Source organism: Psammomys obesus, unplaced genomic scaffold, assembly GCF_907164565.1.
Source record: "Psammomys obesus unplaced genomic scaffold, mPsaObe1.curated_primary_1811, whole genome shotgun sequence".
Classification (NCBI taxonomy): Eukaryota; Metazoa; Chordata; class Mammalia; order Rodentia; family Muridae; genus Psammomys; species Psammomys obesus.
Genome location: NW_026596046.1, coordinates 9523337 through 9545752, shown reverse-complemented (window position 1 = coordinate 9545752; position 22416 = coordinate 9523337).

Below are 22416 nucleotides of genomic sequence, written 5' to 3'. Positions count from 1 at the left end.
TGAGCGGTGAGAGGAAGCCCAGCATGAGCAGTTCTGAACTGAGGTGTGGTAGTGGTGGAAGCTATCTCACCTTTAGTCACATGTAGAATTTAGGGCAAACAAAGGGAATTTTGTGTTACATAAATTTCAAACTATGTTTTATAACTTTATGAAGAATATCCTCAATATAGAATGGTGAAATTTCAGGATTTGCAGATGAAATAGTAAAAGAAACATGGAACAAAGCTCAAAGAGACTACAATATGGTAAAAATGTTAAAAATGTATATGCATAATGCAGAGCATTTTAGTAAAAAAAAAAAAAAATTGCTCACTGGGTATGGTGGTGCAGCCCTTTAATCCCAGCATTAGGAAGGCAGAGGCAGGCGGATTGCTGTGATTTTGAGGCCAGTCTAGTCTACGAAGAGTGTCCAGGACAGCCAGGACTACATAGAAAAACCCTGTCTCAAAAAAATAAAATAAATAAATAAATAAAATAAGAGTCATCTAATCCTATAAAACATGTATCTCATCATCCTGGTAGAGAATTGTCTTAATATTTACAAACTTGACTTGACATTACACTGTCTTCATTCAAATTTAGAACATGTGAATCATTAATATCCAGTACAATTACTGGTGGAATTGAATTTTATTTTTCCATTTCACTAGTTTAGGGTTTATTTTTTTCCTATTTAGACTTTTTTAAAATCCTTCCTCCTCCCCCTCCTCCTCCTCCTCCTCCTCCTCCTCCTCCTCCTCCTCCTCCTCCTCCTCCTCTTCTTCTTCTTCTTCTTCTTCTTCTTCTTCTTCTTCATCTCCTCCTCCTCCTCCTCCTCCTCCTCCACTTCCTCCTCCTCCTCCACTTCCTCCTCCTCCTCTTCCTCCTCCACTTCCTCCTCCTCCTCCTCCTTCTTCTTCTTCGTTTGGATTAAATTTTTTTTATAATTCTATTCTATTTTCTCAGTTGTTCTCATTATTTATACATTCTTAGACTTTTATCTAAAAGTATTTATTTTGCCTTCTCCTCTGAAAGATATTATTACAAGAGTTAGCAACCTTTTCCCTATGTATGATTACACATGTGATTACTTATTATGAGACTATATAATTTTCAATATGACAAATATATTGCTCCATTGCCTTTTCTCTAGCATTAATATATGTTGAGATGTCTGCTGTAATGCTTATACATTTCTTACTTAATGGTTATTTTATGTCTATATGGCAACTTTCGTATTGGTTTTGATTTCCTCAACTTAACTATGAAATGTCAATTCTCTTTGATGTTTCTTTTTTTCATCCTGTATTTATAGCTTTTTGGTTCTTCTAAGATTCTTTAATACACAGATTATAGACTTTATTAATTTTGAAAAACTCTTAGCTGTTCCTTTGTCAAATATTTCTCTCACAATTGTTTCTCATTTATTTATTTTATTCACTTTACATCCTTGTAGCCCCTTTCCTCCTTCCCTCCCAGCCCCACCCTCTCTTCCTCCCCATCCCCTGTCCCTTTTTCCTCAGAAAAGAGGAGCTCCCTTTCCCATCCACTCCAGCTTATCGAGTTGCATCAGGACTGAATGTGTCCTCTTCCCCTGTGGCCTGTTAAGGCAGTTCCTCCAGGGGAAAATGTTCTAAAAGCTGGCAAGAGTGAGACCTTGTTTGATTCAGTACCCACGTCCCTTACTAGAGGACCCACTTGAAGCCTAAGCTGCCCATCTGCTACATCTTGGTATGGTGCCTAGGTCCAGTTCATGCAGGCTTAACCCTAGTGTGTTATTTGTAGGATCAATTTCTTGCATCTTTATAATTAGCATGAGCAATTTGTAATAATACAATTTGTTATCTTTTAAGTCATTTTTTATTCTTTACAAATTAATAAAATTTAGAAAGTATTTTCAGAATGTTTATTATTTGATCTAAAGAAATGACCTGTGAATAATAACTTGAGAGAAACAGGGTCTTTTTAAAATAATTAATTAATTATTTTTAAAAATTTTTTATTAATTGCACTTTATTCACTTTGTATCCCCCCTGTAGCTCGCTCCCTCCTCCCCTCCCAATACCTCCCTTCTTTCCCCTTCTCCAAGCATGTCCCTCCCCACGTCCACTGATAGGGGAGGTCTTCTTTTCCTTCCTTCTGATCCTAGTCTATTAGGAGAAACAGGGTCATAAGAAGCCAGGGGTAGAAGTTTAGCACTTAGCACAGGGTTTCAATGACTTCCATAAAGGTTAACAGCATTTGGTTTTTAGTTGTTGTTTGTTTGGTGTGTGTGTGTGTGTGTGTGTGTGTGTGTGTGTGTGTGTGTTTACTGAAATGTGCACAAACAAAAAATAGAAAAGTAATGATAGTGAAATTATTTTTTTGTAATTTAAAAAAATAATTCTAACCATGGAGGCAAAAAGTAGAAAGTTTAGCTCAAACTTATTTTTGTAAGTAGATATAGGGTAGGAATTTGCTGGGGAGATGGCTCACATGAACATGAAGACATGTGTTTGATCCCCCAAACTACCATAAATGGCAGTCCTGGTTGTGCATGCTTAGATGGAGTCAGAGACAAAAGACCCTTGGGACTCGCTGCCCAGCCAGTCTAACTAAATTAGTAAGCTCCAAGTTCAGTGGTAAGAGAGCCTCTCTCAAATAGTAAGACAAATCGTAATTGAGGAAAACACCTGACTCAACATCTAGCCTCCACATATGGTCATATGTTCATGTATACACATACATTTGTACACAGGCACAAACATAGGTGTATGGGAGACTCTGACAAATGAATGAAAAGTTATTAACCAGATACATATATTGTAGAAGGGATTTTTCCTCTGCAACTTCGATGTGAAGGTAGATAAGGGACCTATGGAGGAAATGCATGTGACTACCCTGTCTGAAATTCACTGGTGTCCCTACACTGTCCAGATGAAATATAAATGAGTAAGCCTGCTTAACACAAATTCAGAAGGCTGCTCCTGCTCAGTGTTCACAACTCTCTTCCCTGCCCTTCTATCAGCACCATATGTCTTAAACTAGGTAAAGGCAGTTAGACCTTCACAAAGAGAACTATGTGGATTTCCCTGCCAGTGTCACCAACAATCCTGGGTATCCACTGAAGTCCTTCTCAGCACTTTTAACTGTGAGCCATACACTATTACAGCTGCTCTTCCACAAGGATGATTCCCTTCTCTGTGGTTCCCTGTAACTATTAGACTACATCTCTCTTCACATAGTCTATGGATTTCCTTCGACATTCCAGTAGCCACACAATTTAACATTGCTTTTCTCCATTAAACTAGGGAAAATCTTTTCTCTGTTTCTGTCTCTTTCATATTGTATATAGAAAGGTGCCGACTCTGAAATCAGTAAGTATCTACTCCCTCTAGGTTCTTGTGTTTGCTGCATAGAATGGAAAGTGATGCTGAATAAACAAAGACAGATAAAATAAAACCCAACCTGGAAAGAAATGATCATTCTCTTGTCAGAATCATTTTCCTTGAGGTTCTCCAGTGAAAGACACTGACGGAATGTAGTGTAATAAGGTATCTGTCAGACTGGCTTACATCATCAGAGATCAGGTAGTCCCATTGAATACCTTCAGAAACCAGTTCTGTTCCGTTCAAGAAGCCAGAACCCTGAGAATAAGAGGGAGGGCTGATGCTGAGCCAGGTCGATGCTGAAGCTGTTGGAGTCATCAGGATCATTGATGATGAGATTCCTCTAGAACTTGACGAATCTGGAGCCTGTTGACTGTAGGTGGTGCAAGAAGAGAAACATACACCCTCTGATAATGTAAGCAATACTAGATTTCTTCCTCTTTCTTCTGCTGTTTGTCTCATTTTCTCTTTCCCACCTACCCCCAACTTCTCCCTTCTCACACCCCAAGATCAGCGCTGTTCAATTCTATGATCTAATTTCCCGTTGCTTCTGGACACAACACACACAATCACAGCACGTTCTGCAAATTTTCTAGATCTCTCTGGTTGACAGCCAGGATTGACATCACACCTTGAATTCCCACAGCAAACAGATTTCCTCTGCAGAGTAGCAAAAAGCAATCAAAACCGAAGAGAAATTAATTGCGAACTTCATTATACACCAAAATATCTCCAAATAATATTTAGTGTAAAGAAGATGGCATTATATGTACTTCTGGGCCTCTTGAAGGCTCCGTACTAGTCCTGAACTCTTGACAACTGAAAGTATAGTCCTCAGAAGGGACATGCGTCCCCTAGCCCATGTGAGAATTACAAATGCTTGGGCCTTCCTGCAGACCTACTGGATCATGACAGGAATTTCTAACAAGTTAACTAGAGTTTGACAGTCACAATTCAAGAAGATGTTTTAACACCTGGAAGAAAGCCTGGATTTGACTAGCCAACGTGCTGGAAGAACACATTCTGTAGGTACTGTGTGGGCTGTTTAGGTTCCATTCCCAGTGCAGTGCTGATGGTGGTCCTATCCTTCTTTATTTTTATTTTTATTTATTATTAGTTACATTTTATTAACTCTGTATCCCAGCTGTATCTGCTCCCTCATTCCCTCTCAAACCCTCCGTCCCTCCCTCATCTCCTCCCTGCCCCTTTCCAAGTCCACTGATTGGGGAGGACCTCCTCCCCTTTCATCTGACCCTGTTTTATCAGGTATCTTCAGAACTGGCTACAAAGTCCTTCTCTGTGGCCTGCAGGACTGCTCCTCCCTTGGGGGGTGGGGAGGTCAAAGAGCCTGGCATTGAGTTCCTGTCAGAAATAGTCTCTGTTCCCTTACTATGGGAAACCAGTTGGTTATTGAGCTACCACGGGCTTCATCTGTGCAGAGGTTCTAGGTTATATCCATACATGGTCCTTGGTAGAATGTCAGTCTCAGAAAAGACCCCAGTGCCTAGATATATTTGGCCCTTGTGGAGCTCCTATCCTTTCCCCATCAGACTAACTTTCCTTCTTTCATATGTTTCCCTGCACTCTGCCGAAGGTTTGGTTAGATCATTCTGAGTGAGGTATCCCAGAAGGAGAAAAACACACATGGTATATACTCACTCATATAGTACTATAAGGTATGATAAACATAATGTAATCTATACACCTAAAGAAGATAAACAAGAAAGAGGACCCGGGGTAAGATGATGAATCCTCACTTAGAAAGACAAATGGGAGGTGCATTGGACGTAGGAGAAAACAAGTAATAGGACAGGAGCCTGCCGCAGAGGGCACCTGAAAGACTCTACCTAGCAGTGTATCAAAGCAGATACTAAGGCTCATAACCAAACCTGTGGTCTTATCCTTCTCGTAGCCTTGCTTTTAGGCACCATGCATGTCTGTATTTGCTATTCACAGATAAAGCTCTCGTTTTTGAAACGAGTGGCCCCATCAATCTGTTTACATGCCCGTAACAACTCAGCATTTGATTCTTGCTGTGGAGAGATGTGGATGAAACACTTCCCATAGACTTCTGAATCTGCTCATTCGTTAAATTCCAGGAGATTATAAGATATCTTGGTATGGGAGTGGGGGTGGGGGTGTCCTCTAGAGTTTAAGATATTTAAAATTAATAATATAGAATCGGCTCAAATGAAACTGTGATTTCCATGCTAGTTCCTTTTTGGTAGCTATGCTTTCTGAAATTAACTTTACTTTCTCTTTCCAATTGCAATTTAAAATGCAAATAATTAATGTTTCAAGTTCCTAGTGATTATGCTGATTTTTTTTTTTTAAGGGAAAAGAATCTTTTACTAAAAGAAAGGCTAGTTTGGTGACCTATTTAGAAGACTAAATGTATAATTAGGAGAGTTATAAAAACTAGAGTTTTGCGTTAAAAAACCTTCATCATTTTATATTTTCCTTTGAAAATATGCAATACTTACATTCTCTCAGGAGAGAGAGTGGGTAAATAAATTCTCCACTCCACTAGCGAACACTCAGCTCATCATCTGTAGGATTCTTTACCCTATGTTGTTAGTGTTTCTTATTCACTTGGGTTGGTTAAGCATGGACTATGCATATCTTTTTAAGAAACATGAACCCAGGACTCCACCCATTTGACAGAACCATTCAGAGTTCACTTTCTGGGCTGGGAGAAAGCTTTGGAAAAAACACTTGCATAAGCATGAGGACCTGAGTTAGAAACCCTTAGAGTCACTGAGAAGGCCAGATGTGTGTGAGCATGTACCAGAACCCTGAGTTTACAGGAGTAAAGACAAGAGGATCCCTGAGGCTTGCTGGCTGCCAGCCTTCTCGTAGGTTCAGCAATAGATGCTTTTGCAGTGAATAAGGCAGAATGTAATAGAGCAGGACACCTGACATCCTCTTCCGGATTTGAAGCACATGTATATGCGCAGATCACCTGTGTGTGACATGTACACAGGAAATAAAGAGTAAAATTGGAAAAATGATAAGACATAGCAAAAATTACACTTGCAGTCTTGGATGTTTCAGGGAATTACTGCTCATGGTAGTTCACAGAGCAGTATCTGAACGTGGAAATGGAAGCCTGTCAACAATTGTGTTCAGTTAGCACCACACATATATATCACGTGGCAATTATTGTAGATAGACTTTAAGAGCTTTAATAGAGACTGACATGGGGTCTTGATGTACTTACTGATATAATTCTGTTTTTCCATTTTTTTTTTACTTATTGTATCAGAGGGTATGTACAGGACAGAGGACAACTTGAGCTAGTTGGTTCTGGCCTCCTACTTTGTGGGTTCCTAGAATTGAACTTAAGTTATCAAGTTTGATACCTTACCTATTGAGCCATTTAGCCAACCTATGTTGACCTAACTCTTAATCTTAGAGGAATGCCTTTATTCTTAAACACTTCTTAATACAATATATCTGTTCATTTACACTAATTCATTTGAATCCACACTTATTCTGTAAGTTTGTAGGTAGCCTTAAGGGAAAGTAGCATCCATGATTTGGGTTTTATAAAATTCTAGCACAATTCATTTAAAATAGGAGCATTAGCCCAGAAGATGAAGTTTGTGATTTATTCATTATTATTAAAACAAAATCTAAATATTATTCTAAAATGTCTGTTTTTTTTTATTTAAATTCACTACAAAGTATTAGGCTTCATTGTAGCATTTTAAAATATTTTTTAATTTTAATTTTTATTAATTACATTTTATTCACTTTGTATCCCCCCCTGTAGCTCCCTCCCTTCTCCCCTCCTAATCCTACCCTCCCACCCCCTTCTCCACGAGTGCCCCTCCCCAAGTCCATAATAGGGGAGGTTCTCGTCTCTTTCCTACTGATCCTAGTCTATCAGGTCTCATCAGGATTGGCTTCATTGTCTTCCTCTGTGGACTGGTAAGGCTGTTCCACCCTCAGGGGAAGGTGATCAAAGAGCAGGCAAATCATTTCATGTCAGAGACAGTCCCTGATCCCATTACTATGGAACACACTTGGACACTGAACTGCCATGGGCTACATCTGTGCAGAGGTTATCTCCATGCATGGTCCTTGCTTGCAGTATCAGTCTCAGGGAAGACCCCTGTACCCAGATTTTTTAGTTCTGTTGCTCTCCTTGTGGAACTCCTTTCCTCTCCAGGTCTTACAATTTCACCCTTCTTTCATAATATTCCCTGCACTCTGCCCAAAGGTTGGCCATAAGTCTCAGCATCTGCTTTGATATGCTGCAGGGTAGAGCCTTTCAGAGGCTTTCTGTGGCAGGTTCCTGTTCTGTTCCCTGTTTTCTCCCACCTCTGATGTCCATCCTCTTTGTTTTTCTGAATGGGGATTGAGAATTTTAGCCAGAGTCCTCCTTCTTGATTAATTTCTTTAGGTGTACAGATTTTAGTAGGTTTATCCCATATTATATGTCTAATATCCACTTATGTGTGAGTATATACCCTCTGTGTCTTTCTGCTTCTGGATGATCTTTTCCAGTTTCCACTTTACCCACAAATTTCATGATTTCCTTGTTTGTTTGTTTTTTTTTTTTAATTGCTGAGTAATATCCCGTTGTGTAGATGTAACACAATTTCTGTATCCATTCCTCAGTTGAGGGGCATCGGGGTTGTTTCCAGCTTCTGGCTATTACAAATAAGACTGCTACAAACATGGTTGAGCAAATGTCCTTATCGTATACTTGAGCAACTTTTGGATATATGCCTAGGAGTGGTATAGCTGGATCTTGAGGAAGTGCTATTCCTAATTGTTCGAGAAAGTGCTAGTCTGATTTCCAGAGTGGTTGTACAAGTTTACATTCCCACCAGCAGTGGAGGAGGGTTCCCCTTTCTCCACATACTCTCCAGCATGTGCTGTCACTTGAGTTTTTCATCTTGGCCATTCTGATGGGTGTAAGGTGAAATCTCAGTGTCGTTTTGATTTGCATTTCCCTGATGACTAAGGACACTGAGCATTTCTTTAAGTGTTTTTTGGCCATTCTATATTCCTTTATTGAGAATTCTCTGTTTAGCTCTGAACCCCATTTTTTAATTGGATTACCTGGTTTGGTGCTGTTTAACTTCTTTAGTTCTTTATATATACTGGATATTAGCCCTCTGTCAGATATAGGGTTGGTGAAGATTCTTTCCCAATCTGTAGGCTGTCGTTTTGTTCTGATGACAGTGTCCTTTGCTTTACAGAAGCTTTTCAGTTTCATGAGGCCCCATTTATTGATTTTTGATCTTAGGGCCTGTGCTGTTGGTGTTCTGTCCAGGAAGTTGTCTCCTATGCCAATGAGTTCAAGGTTCTTCCCCACTTTTTCTTCTCACAGGCTTAGTGTATCTGGTTTTATATTGAGGTCTTTGATCTACTTGGACTTTAGTTTTGTGCAGGGTGATAAGTAAGGATCTATTTGCATTTTTCTACATGTAAACATCCAGTTATACCAGAACCATTTGTTGAAGACGCTATCTTTTTTCCATTGTTTGGTTTTGGCATCTTTGTCAAAGATTAGGTGTCCATAAGTGTGTGGGTTAATTTCAGGGTCTTCTGTTCGATTCCATTGATCCACTAGTCAGTTTCTATGCCAGTAGCTTGCAGTTTTTAGTATTGTTTGAGATCAGGGATGGTGATACCTCCAGAAGATCTTTTATTGTAGAGGATTGTTTTAGCAATTCTGCGTTTCTTGTTTTTCCATATGAAGTTGAGATTTTTTTTCTTTCAAGGTCTGTATAGAATATGTTGGTATTTTTATGGGAAGTGCATTGAATCTGTAGATTGCTTTTGGTAAGATGGCCATTTTTACTATATTAATCCTAAATATTATTCTAAAATGTCTGCTTTTTATTTAAATTCACATATAAAGTATTAGGCTTTATTGTAGCATTTTAAAACATATTTGTTTTAGTTGATCCTTTCATCCCATGTTACCTCATTTATCATTTCACATCACATGGGTTCTGTTACCCTTCCCTGCTCCCCTAAGAATTCTTTATCCAATGCTGCCTGCTTAAGCATAGTATTTTTTGAAGGGCTACTAAAGAATTGTTCAAGGCAAAAACAATAATTAATATATCAAATTTAAATAGTGTTTTGCTAATACTTTGATGGAAGTGTATCTGAAAGGATGGCCTAACAAGTGAAACTTTATTAAAAAATGCTTTTTATACAATACATTTTGATCATATCTTCTCATTTCTCCGACTCCTCCCAGATACGCTGCACTCCCATGAGCACCCAAATCCATGTTCTTTCTCTCTCTCAAAAAAAAACAAAATAGAGGCGGGGCAAGATGGCAGCGCCGGGAGGACTCTCATTCTGAGGAGCAGCACAGCAGGATTGGCACAGTGACCAGCAATCAGAACTCGCGGCCATAAAACACAAGTGGTTGTGTTTCTCAGGTGAGAGGATACCCCACGGTGGGGGATTCGATCAGCTTTAACTCACCCGGCAAAACCGCGGAAGAGATCCCCGTTCCGCCAGGCGCTTGGTCGCCAGCCCAGAGCTACCCGCCAGCGCGATCTGGTCACGGTCCCAGACTGAACTGTGGGCCCACAACACCATAGACTGGATCTCCCAGTCGAGAGATAACCCCACGGAGCAGGAAACAATTGGGACCGACCCCAGGTTACCCAGACATCCCCTGGAAAAGACTCGGGTTCCGCGGGTGCCCCAGGAGCCAGCCCGGACCCAGAGCCGGGAGGGACAAAGGCGCCTGCCTGCACAGAGCCCTGCCTGCGCGCGTGATTCGCCGCCTCAGATAGAACTGTGGGCACCAGGGCACCAGGGCACCAGACTGCGTGTCTCTGGCAGGAGGAAACCCCCAGCGGAGGGGGTCAGCAGCTCTAACGCTTAGGACACCCAGCACCAAAACACTTCCTGGACTCACGCAGACTCTAGTGCAGGCAGAAGTGCTGTGCTCTGCCGCCATTGTTGCGTTCCCCTGGGGCACTGGGACACACAGCTGCATCCTCGGACCTGCAGGAGTCGAAGAGCCATTACAGCAGCCCTCAGATACTGTGCCAGGGATCGGCCAGTTGTCCCTGGCTGGACTGCCAAAACTGTAGGAATCCCTGATCCTTCAGGGGGGCTGCACCCACAGCGTCTGGACCAGAGCAGTGCCTGTAGCCGCCATCCCAGACAGAGACACACAGCTTCTGGTCCAGAGTGAGGCACCCAGCCTCCAGACCAGAACAGTGCCCCCAGGTGCCAAATCAACCTAGGTGCACATTCTCCAGGTCCAGAGCAGAGCAATCAGCCTTTGGCCCAGAGACTTGCTGAGTGCACCTCCCACTTTCTCAGACAGAGCTGTGCGCCCCAGGATAACAGACTGAGTTTCCCTGTTGGGAGAAAACCCCATAGCTAGGGAATCAGCAGTTTCTTCAAGAGGACTGTACATGGAAATTTAGTGAGCAGCAGCACACTAAATTTATAACAAGAAACCCAGCAGTGGGGCAGCTGTCTTGAGAAATTTTATGGGTAAGAGGAGATCCCCCCCTGCCTAACATAGACCACAGCTACTACTCAGGGCTATAAACCTGAGGTGAGCAGTGGCATCTCCGGAGAAACACTGGCCATACAGTGACCATAACCAAAAATCAGAGAAGGACTCCTTCAGGAAAAATCATCTTCCGGCCAAGGGGATACTCCCTACCTCAGGACTCCAGGAAGCACAGAAACTAACAGCCAAAACCTAAATCAGCCCAATGGGTAGAGGTCAGCGTAAAGGCTCAACCAACAAAAGACAGAGCAATATGGCATCTCCAGAACCCAGCCATCCAGGGGCGAACAGCCCTGAACAATGCAGCATAATAGAAAATCAAGAAGAGGACCTTACATCTATGTTGATGAAGAGGATAATAGAGGAGACAAATAAAATACGTAAAGAATTAGAGGAAGATAAAACCAAACAGATCATGGCTATCCGTAAAGAAATGGAGGAAGATAAAGACAAGCAAATTAGGGCCATCCGTGAAGAAATACGGGAATATGCAGCCAAACAGCTTGTGGCCTTCAGAGAAGAAATAATTAAATCACTGAAAGAAATCAAAGAGACAGAGTTGAAGGAACTAAAAGAAAAAGAGGAAAATACAAGCAGACAGGTGAAGGAAGTAAACAAAACAACTCAAGACCTGAAGATAGAACTAGAAAAATTAAAGAAAACACAAATGGAGGAAATAATGGAGAGGAAGAATTTAGGGAAGAAAACAGGAACTACAGAGGTAAGCATAACCAACAGAATACAAGAAATGGAAGAAAGAATCTCAGGTGTAGAAGATACAATGGAAGAAATCGATGTATCTGTCAAAGAAAATGTGAAATCCAAAAAATTCCTGACACAGACCGTCCAAGAAATCCAAGACAATATGAAAAGACAAAATTTGAGAATAATAGGAATAGAGGAAAAAGAAGACTCCCTTCTCCAAGGCCCAGAAAATATTTTCAACAAAATCATTGAAGAAAATTTCCCCAAGTTAAAGGAGAAGCCAATAAGGATACATGAGGCCTACAGAACACCCAACAAATTTGACCAGAAAAGAAAATCCTCCCGCCACATAATAATCAAAACAGGAAGTATACAGAACAAAGAAAAAATACTAAAAGCTGCAAGGGAAAAAGGCCAAGTAACATATAATGGCAAACCCATTAGAATCACACCTGACTTTTCAACAGAAACTATGAAAGCCAGAAGGGCCTGGACAGATATCATGCAGACCCTAAGAGAACACAGATGTCAACCCAGGCTACTATACCCTGCAAAACTCTCAGTCCTCATAGACGGAGAAAACAAGATATTCAATGACAAAAACAAATTTCAACAATACCTACACACAAATCCAGCATTACAGAAGACACTGGAAGGGAAAATACAACCCAAGAAAATTAGCTTCTGTCAAGAAAACACAGGAAATAATTAACCTTACTACAGCAAAACAAAAAGCAACCAAGCACACAAACTTATGAACACAGCCAACATCAAAATCAAAGGATCTAACAGCCACTGGTCATTAATCTCTCTCAACATCAATGGACTCAACTCTCCAGTAAAAAGACACAGATTAACAGAATGGATACGTAAACAAAACCCAGCAATCTGTTGCATACAAGAAACACACCTAAGACACAAAGATAGACATTACCTGAGGGTAAAAGGTTGGAAGATGACTTTCCAAGCAAATGGACCCAAGAAACAAGCAGGAGTAGCCATTCTAATATCTGATAAAATAGACTTTCAACCAAAAATAATAAAAAGAGATGAGGAAGGACACTTCATACTCATCAAGGGAAAATTCCACCAGGAAGACATCACAATCCTGAACATCTATGCCCCAAATACAAGAGCACCCACATTTGTAAAAGAAACATTGATAAAATTTAAACCACATATAGATCCCCACACATTAATAGTGGGAGACTTCAACACCCCACTCTCAACAAAGGACAGGTCAACAAAACAGAAATTAAACAAAGAAACAATATCTCTGACAGAGGTCATGAATCAAATGGACCTCACAGACATCTACAGAACTTTACACCCAAACACAAAAGAATTTACCTTCTTCTCAGCACCTCATGGAACCTTCTCCAAAATAGACCATATAGTTGGTCACAAAGCAAGCCTCAACACATACAAGAAGACTGAAATAATCCCTTGTATCCTGTCTGATCACCATGGAATAAAGCTGGACTTCAACAACAACAGAAATAGCAAAAAGCCTACACACTCATGGAAACTGAACAACTTGTTACTAAATGACAGCTGGGTCAGGGAAGAAATAAAGAAAGAAATTAAAGCCTTTCTAGAACTCAATGAAAATGAAGACACAACATACCCTAACTTGTGGGACACAATGAAAGCAGTGCTAAGAGGAAAGTTCATAGCACTAAGTGCCTTCAAGAAGAAATTCGAGACAGCTCATTCAAGCAACTTAATGGCCCACTTAAAAACCCTAGAAAAAGAAGAAGCAGACACACCAAAAAGGAGTAGACGGCTGGAAATAATCAAACTCAGGGCTGAAATCAATCAATTAGAAACAAATAAAACAATTCAAAGAATCAATGAAACCAAGAGCTGGTTCTTTGAGAAAATCAACAAGATAGACAAACCCTTAGCCAAGCTAACTAAAAGGCAGAGAGACACCACCCAAATCAACAAAATCAGAAATGAAAAGGGGGACATAACTACAGACACTGAGGAAATCCAAACAATCATTAGGACTTACTTCAAAAGTCTATATGCCACAAAATTTGAAAATCTAAATGAAATGGACAATTTTCTTGATCGATTTGACTCACCAAAGCTGAATCAGGACCACGTAAATCAACTAAATAGTCCTATATCCCCCAAAGAAATAGAAGCAGTCATCAAAAGTCTCCCATCCAAAAAAAGCCCAGGACCAGATGGCTTCAGTGCAGAATTCTACCAGACCTTCAAAGAAGAGCTAACTCCAATTCTCTTCAAACTATTCCACAAAATAGAAACAGAAGGAACATTACCAAACTCATTCTATGAAGCCACAATCACCTTGGTACCTAAACCTCACAAAGACTCAACAAAGAAAGAGAATTTCAGGCCAATCTCCCTTATGAACATTGATGCAAAAATACTTAACAAAATACTTGCAAACTGGATCCAAGAACACATCAAAGATATTATCCACTATGACCAAGTAGGCTTCATCCCAGGTATGCAGGGGTGGTTCAATATACGGAAATCCATCAATGTGATCCACCATATTAACAAACTGAAAGAAAAAAACCACATGATAATCTCCCTAGATGCTGAAAAAGCATTTGACAAAATCCAACATCCATTCATGTTTAAAGTACTGGAGAGTTCAGGGATACAAGGCACATATCTAAACATAGTAAAGGCGATATACAGCAAGCCTATAGCCAACATCAAACTGAACGGAGAGAAACTTAAAGCAATCCCACTGAAATCAGGGACAAGACAAGGCTGCCCACTGTCTCCATATCTCTTCAACATAGTGCTGGAAGTCCTTGCTAGAGCAATAAGACAGTCGAAGGAGATCAAGGGGATACAGATGGGAAAGGAAGAAGTCAAATTATCACTATTTGCAGATGATATGATAGTATATATGAGTGACCCCAAAAACTCTACCAGGGAACTCCTACAGCTGATAAACACCTTCAGCAAAGTGGCCGGATATAAAATTAACTCAAAAAAATCAGTAGCACTCCTGTATACAAAAGACAAAAGGGCTGAGAAAGAAATTAGAGAAACAACACCATTCACAATAGCCACAAATGACATAAAGTACCTTGGCGTAACCCTAACCAAGGAAGTCAAAGACTTGTATGAAAAAAATTTCAAGTCTCTGAAGAAAGAATTAGAGGAAGATATGAGAAGATGGAAAGATCTCCCATGCTCATGGCTTGGCAGGATTAACATAGTAAAAATGGCCATCTTACCAAAAGCAATCTACAGATTTAATGCAATTCCCATCAAATTGCCAACACAATTCTTTACAGACCTGGAAAGAAAAATTCTCAACTTTGTATGGAATAACAAGAAACCGAGAATTGCTAAAACAATCCTCTACAATAAAAGATCTTCTGGAGGTATCTCCATCCCTGATCTCAAGCTGTACTATAGAGCAACAGTTATAAAAACTGCATGGTACTGGCATAGAAACAGAATGGTGGATCAATGGAATCGAACAGAAGACCCAGAAATAAACCCACACACTTACGGACACCTGATTTTTGACAAAGATGCCAAAACCATACAATGGAAAAATGATAGCATCTTCAACAAATGGTGCTGGTCCAACTGGATGTCTACATGTAGAAAAATGAAAATAGATCCATACTTATCACCCTGCACAAAACTGAAGTCCAAGTGGATCAAAGACCTCAACATAAAACCAGACACATTAAATCGGCTAGAAAAAAAAGTGGGGAATACCCTAGAACTCATTGGTACAGGAGAAAACTTCCTGAACAGAACACCAACAGCACAGGCTCTAAGAGCAACAATCAATAAATGGGACCTCATGAAATTGAAAAGCTTCTGTAAAGCAAAGGACACCGTCATCAAAACAAAGCGACTGCCTACAGATTGGGAAAGAATCATCACCAACCCTCTATCTGACAGAGGACTCATATCCAATATATATAAAGAACTAAACAAGCTGAAAAGCAACAAACCAAGTAATCCACTTAAAAAATGGGGAACAGAGCTAAAGAGAGAATTCTCTGCAGAGGAATATCGAATGGCAGAGAAGCACTTAAAGAAATGCTCAACCTCATTAGCCATTAGGGAAATGCAAATCAAAACAACCCTGAGATTTCACCTTACACCCATCAGAATGGCCAAGATGAAAATCTCAAGGGACAACACATGCTGGAGAGGTTGTGGAGAAAGGGGAACGCTTCTCCACTGCTGGTGGGAATGTAAACTGGTACAACCACTCTGGAAATCAATCTGGCGCTTTCTCAGACAACTAGGAATAGCGCTTCCTCAAGATCCAGCCATACCACTCCTAGGCATATACCCAAAAGAGGCGCAAGTACACAACAAGGACATTTGTTCAACCATGTTTGTAGCAGCTTTATTTGTAATAGCCAGAAGCTGGAAACAACCCAGATGCCCCTCAACTGAAGAATGGATGCAGAAACTGTGGTACATCTATACAATGGAGTATTACTCAGCAATGAAAAATAAGGAAATCATGAAATTTGCAGGTAAATGGTGGGACCTGGAAAGGATCATCCTGAGTGAGTTGACCCAGAAGCAAAAAGACACTCACGGTATATACTCACTCATATAAACATACAATATAGAATAAACCCACTAAAAGCTGTACATCTAAACAAACTAAGCAAAAGAGAGGACCCTAACTAAAATGTTCAATCCCCATCCTGAAAGGCAAAGAGGATGTACATCAGAAGAAAACGAAAATAGGAAACAACCTCGGAACCCGCTACAGAGGGCCTCTGAAAGCCAGAAGAAAACAGGAAACCACCTTGAAACCTGCCACAGAGGGCCTCTGAAAGCTTCTGCAGTATAGACTGTCAAAGCAGATGCTGAGCCTGATGGCCAACTGATGGGCAGAGTGAATGGAATTTTATGTAAGAAGTGGGAAATAGTAAGAGCTGGAGGGAACGGGAACTCCACAAGCAGAGCAACAGAACAAGATAATTTGAACACAGGGAACTTCCCAGAGACTCCTACTCCAACCAAGGACTATTTGTGGAGATGACCTGGAACCCCTGCACAGGTGTAGCCCATGGCAGTTCAGTGTCCAAGTGGGTTACATAGTAATGGGAAGAGGGACTGCCTCTGACATAATCTGATTGGCCTGCTCTTTGATCACTTCCCCCTGGGGGGGAGCAGCCTTACCAGGCCACAGTAGAGGACAATGCAGCCACTTTTGATGAGAACTGATAGACTAAGATCAGAAAGAAGGAGAGGAGGACCTCCCCTATCAGTGGACTTGGGGAGTGGCATGCATGCAGAAAGGGGAGGGCGGGTGGGATTGGCAGGGGAGGAGGGAGGGGCTTATGGGGGGATACAAAATGAATAAAGTGTAATTAATAAAAAATAAATAAAAGATTTAAATAAAAAAAAAACAAAATAAAAGAATCAAACAACAACAAAAATCTGATAAGGCAAAACAAAACAAAACAAAAAGTGTCCCCCAAGAGCATAGAGCTTGTTTTGTGTTGACTACTCCAGGATACAGGGCCACAATGGAGGGGGGTTGATATACCCAGTTTCATGCCACTAGATAAAACTAATTTTACCTTTCCAGCAAACAGTGGGTCTGTGTTAATTACTATGTCAAGAAGAAGCTTCTTTCATGAGGGCTGACAGATGCATTGATTGATGGATAGAGTAATATGTCATTAGGAGTCACCTTACTGCCCGGGTTTCTTTTTTTAGGAGTATAATATTACTAGATTTTCAGCTAGGTCCCTTGGTCCTTGGGTTCTTGACCACTACAGCAAAGTCACATAAGAGTACCATCTCATAGAGTGAGCTTTAAATCCAATTAAAAAAAAAAAAAAAAAAAAAAAAAAAACGGTTGGTTGTTACCAAAGTATTTATGCCACTACTGCAGCAGTATGTGCTGAAGGCAGATGGGTTACTTTTGTAGATCAAAGTTTGTAGCTGGATAATTTATGATCGCCTTTCTTATCTAGTGGCATGAAAAGTGCCTTCTAGCACGGTAAATGCTAGAAGTGACTGAATTTTAAAAAGAATCTAGTTTATAAATATAACAACTTGGTATTCCCACTGATGATGGGAAAAAAAAGTAGAACCAGTAAGTGATGATGTGGGAAATGATTTTTATAACCCAGTCCTTAACTAAAGCTTCCAACACCTTACCACACAAAGAATGCAGACACCTCATCTTATGATGCATGGTATCTACACTTGATGACTTTCTAAGTCTAAGATGCTGCACAAATTGTTGAACTTAACTATGTCTTTAAAATTAAAATTAATTAATTATAAATTGAGGTAAATTATTATTTCTAAATTATCAAATAGTGAAATATAAAATTAATGTAGTAATGGAGCTGATTTGGTTTTAGCCTCCATACATTAATCCTTTGTCTTCATGCTCTTTTACTTAAGTTCACTGAGATTCTATTGTTTAATATCTCTAGGTTCTTCACATGTTTTCTCTGCACTTAAAAAAATCTTTCAGCCCGCCATAATCCCAAAAGCTGTGCTTTTACTCAATTTTGCTTTTGTTCTTTAGAAAAAATAATTGCTTTACCTTTGTTCATTTTATTCTAAGAGTTTCTGTAATAAGTAATTTTTTGTGTTGTGTAAAAAAAATTTGAATCTTCTCTAAGACCTTGGTTGGCTCTTTCAGGAGATATGTCTGAGAATGGCTTTAGGTCACTGCAGATCTGAGGTATCCTGTTTAGTGCCTTTCACAAAAATCTAAAATCTGATTGGAATACAGGCTATTGTCATTGCTCTTAGTTACCTTCAATAACTTGACAGTAAGATCCTGTTGCACAAAAATCACTTATTGGTGTCCTAATTATGGAGAAACCAAGCTGGTACTGACCTGGAAGCTTTATGCCTACTGGCTAGCTCTCATGTTTCTGAAAGGGGATATGCATGCTACATGAGGAGGAAAGTAAACATCAGTCTCCTGTAGATTTGAATCCTGAGAGATACAATAATGAGTTGTCTGGCAAGATATACCCACAATGCAATATTGGCATGAATTTTATGGAAATATATAACCACTTTCTGGTAGAAATTTAAGGTTTGCCCCATTAAATGAAATCTATGTGTGATACGGTTTGGGGAGACAAAGACCTAGGACTAGGCAGGTCATAGGCCCTTAGGGAGAATTTATTACTATTATTTGTCTGAGCTACTATAGGATTAAAATAACTACTAAGGGCATATTTTTATAACCATAGATCAGTTCATTACTCAACCCTTATCAGGGAAGCTTCTTCTTTCAGTCAATAACAATTAACACAGAGACCCACAACTAGCAAACCTGCAGGAAATAAAAGATTGTTGCATATTCAGCCCTAAATGGAAATCCTCCAGCTCTTCACAGAGGAGAGAGGATTACAAGAGCCAGAGATGGCAGATGAGGATAAAAAAAAATGTATAATGTTTCCTTGACATAATGAGGCAGTTGCACTATGAATTAACAGTGTTGGGGACAATGTATACAAGACCTCTGCAACCTTAATACAGATAGTCCCATCAAAAGTAATGTGGGTATAAGCCTGCACCCCTAGTTGAGTAGCTGTTGGCATTTGATAACTCCTGAGAACAGGAGAGTGAGTTTTCATTAATGATGTGACTCCACATGGCAGACCCCAAAGTACAGAGAAATTAGACAACACAAATTGGACTTAATGGACAGAGGGAGTGAGGGAGGAAGGAAAGGGACAGGAGAGAGAGAAAGTGGTAGGTAGGGAGATGGGGTTACATATGGGAGGTGTTTGGGAGTGGGTAAATGTGATCAGAGAACATTGTATGAAATTCCCAAGATATTAACATAAATATTATTTGAAAACAAATAGAATCTGGTCTGTATCATTGTTTTATTGTTAAAATACTAATCATGTCCATCTATTGTATAAAAATTTTCTTGGGACCTTGTTTTGCTCAGTGTTAGTTGTCAAAATGGGAAAATGGAGAGAAAGAAATGAGCTAGAAATAGGATGTATCTCAAAGAGCTTATAGTCTAAAGTGAGGTTATAATGTACTTCAAATTATATCTCATTTATCTTAATAGAGGTACTCAGTAAGTAAGAGAAGTGAGTTAGAAGAGATAAGACATGTGGGGAATAGCAAGTGACCTTTTTCATTACTTTTGTTGTAAATATAAAAAAGGAAGGTGAAACTCAGAAGAGAACAATTTTAATGTATCTTCTCCTACAGTTGTTAAAGCATATTTTAGGACCCTAAAGAGAGTCAAACTTTCTGAATATTGTCTAAGAGGCTGAGAAGAATAGGGACTCTGCTGATGTGAAGAGAACCCTATAGATGCCAGTTACAAACATTTGATAGATAATGCTGCTCAGCTTGTGTACACTCTCACTGATTCCTCTCTGTGTGCTCTGTTGATTCTCTTTCGTATTATCAGATTTGTCTCCTGTATTCAAGACTCTGATGTCAGGTGCACATATGTTTAGGGTTGCTATGCTGTTATTTTATTGTTTCCAGTGTTGACTTCTTTCTCACGCAATGCTGCATTTTACGCTCAGTGTGTTTTCTTGTGACAAACTCTGAAATGTATAGAACTTCTCTGGTTTCCTCGGTAGCTTTCTCCATCCATTCAGCATTTCTATGTGGAAAGACTTACCTGAATATTTAAGAAGAAATGCTCAAAATAAGTAGGCAATATAGTTTGACATTTGGAAATTCACTTCACTATAAAAGTCTTAGAAATAAAGAAGACTTGCACACTGAAATTAAATAGACCCAAAGTCTATTCATTTCACTGAACTTCTACACAGTTGGAGTTTTGGTATTCTAGTGGTTAATTTTTATGTACTTGACACGAGCTAGATTCACTTGGGAAGAGGGAACCTCAATGGAGAAAATACCTCCATTAAATTGATCTATAGGCAAATCTGTAGGCAACTTTCTTGCTTGATTGGTGTGGGAGAGTACAGCCACCCGCAGGCAGTGCAGGTGGTCCTGTGTTATAAAGGGAGCAGGTTGAACAAGCCATACCAATAAAGCCAGTAAGAATCATTCCTCTACCACATCTGCTTCAGTTCCTGCCTTAGGGTTCCTGTCTTGAGTTCATTGCCTAATGTCCCTCAGTGATGGACTATCATCTGGACAGTATGAAATGAAAGGAAAACCTTTCCTCCCCCAAATTGTTTTTGGGTCATGGTGTTTATGACAGCAACAGAAAACAAGCTAGGACAATACTAGTTTCAATTCTGCTAGTTCTTATTTTTGTCTTCCCCCTTGCTTTTGTAAGTTCTTTGAAGAGAGTTTGTGTCTTGAAACCTTGAAACTCTTTAGTCTATAATCCAATGTTCTCTAGGAACCCTGTTTGGCTGGTATTGGGGTGTCGAGTATCAGAGATGCCCTATAATCTTCTGTTTAAGTAGCAGTCATTAGTAGACTTCTGTATCAGTGCTGTGGCCTTCACCAGCTTCATGAAACCCTTTCAACCATAGCTGCTTTCAGACAAACAATAGCTATGAGACTAGACTGGAGAAATAGAACTTCTCAGGTGAAATATGAATGCAGAATTAAACTCGGGAATGATGGTTTCTATTTAAAGACCTTGACACTATCAGAACATTTGCTCTTCCTGTTTTCCTGTCAAAAATCTAAATAGTCTTCTTGGATCCCATTGATGGGAACTTGGTGAGAATTCTTGAAAGAAGCTCCAAAAGGTATGTGATCCTCCAAGACTGTAGCTTTTCATGGTTTCCCTTCTACACTAATATGTGCTGAGCTTAACAGCAACTCACTAACAGAACATCACAAGACTTCCAACAGCCCATTATTCCAGGTTTCTGCTCCAGGTGAGCAGTGATACGCTATTATTGAGGACTTACATTTATGTCTGTGAAAGGAAATTCACATTCTACATTAAGCTTCTGAGTGGGTCTAAGTAATGCAGTCGATTTTCACTTGTCCAGGTTTTTCTTCTTGCATGTGAAGGATTAACTATGTATATACCCGTTGATCATTTGAGTTAAGAGCAAAAGTCCACAGTCTAAAAAACAAACAAAAAAGGGTAGTTATTAAGAAGAAGTTGGACTTGAGAACCACTGAAGTGATGAAAGAATTCTTAAAGCAGAAGGCCAAGGCAGGCATTAATTCAACAATCCTAGGAAGTTCAAGTGAGATAGGGGGAGGAGGAGCTGGCAAGTTGCTGATGTTTCTACAATAAATATTGACAACTTATATACATGTGACAGAAAGGAGATGAGAAAGAAAAGGTCAGAACATGAAAAGGACTAAGACAGAACTAGTTCAATGTGAAACCATGGCCTGTAAGAAGAGTGGAAGGCAGAGAGAGAAACCAGTGAAGACTCAAATGTTTTCAAAAAGCTGTGAAGGCAGTAGCTCTGTAACTTCCACAGAAATAAGGCATAGAATAGAAGGCAAAACTTTGGAAAGAATGTCATCCTGCTAGGTTAGGGTAGTTAAATTGAAATACTGATTAAAAAGTTGGCAGTTAAACCTTATGTGGCACTTGTGGGAATCCTTTGGGAGAGGGGGAGGAAAGACTGTAGAAACCAGGAGGGTTAAGCACACCATGAGAAAACCCACAGAATTACAGAGTCCACTGGACACAGTGGTGCACACCTGTAATCCCAGCACTCAGGGAGGCAGAGGCAGGCAGACCTCTGTAAGTTTGAGGCTAGTCTTGCCCACAAAGGAAGTCCAGGACAACAACAGCTATACAGAGAAACCCTGTCTTGAAAAAATAAAAAAGAAAGAAAAGGAAGGAAGGAAGGAAGGAAGGAAGGAAGGAAGGAAGGAAGGAAGGAAGGAAGGAAGGAAGGAGAGGGAGAGAAAGAAAGAAAGAAAGAAAGAAAGAAAGAAAGAAAGAAAGAAAGA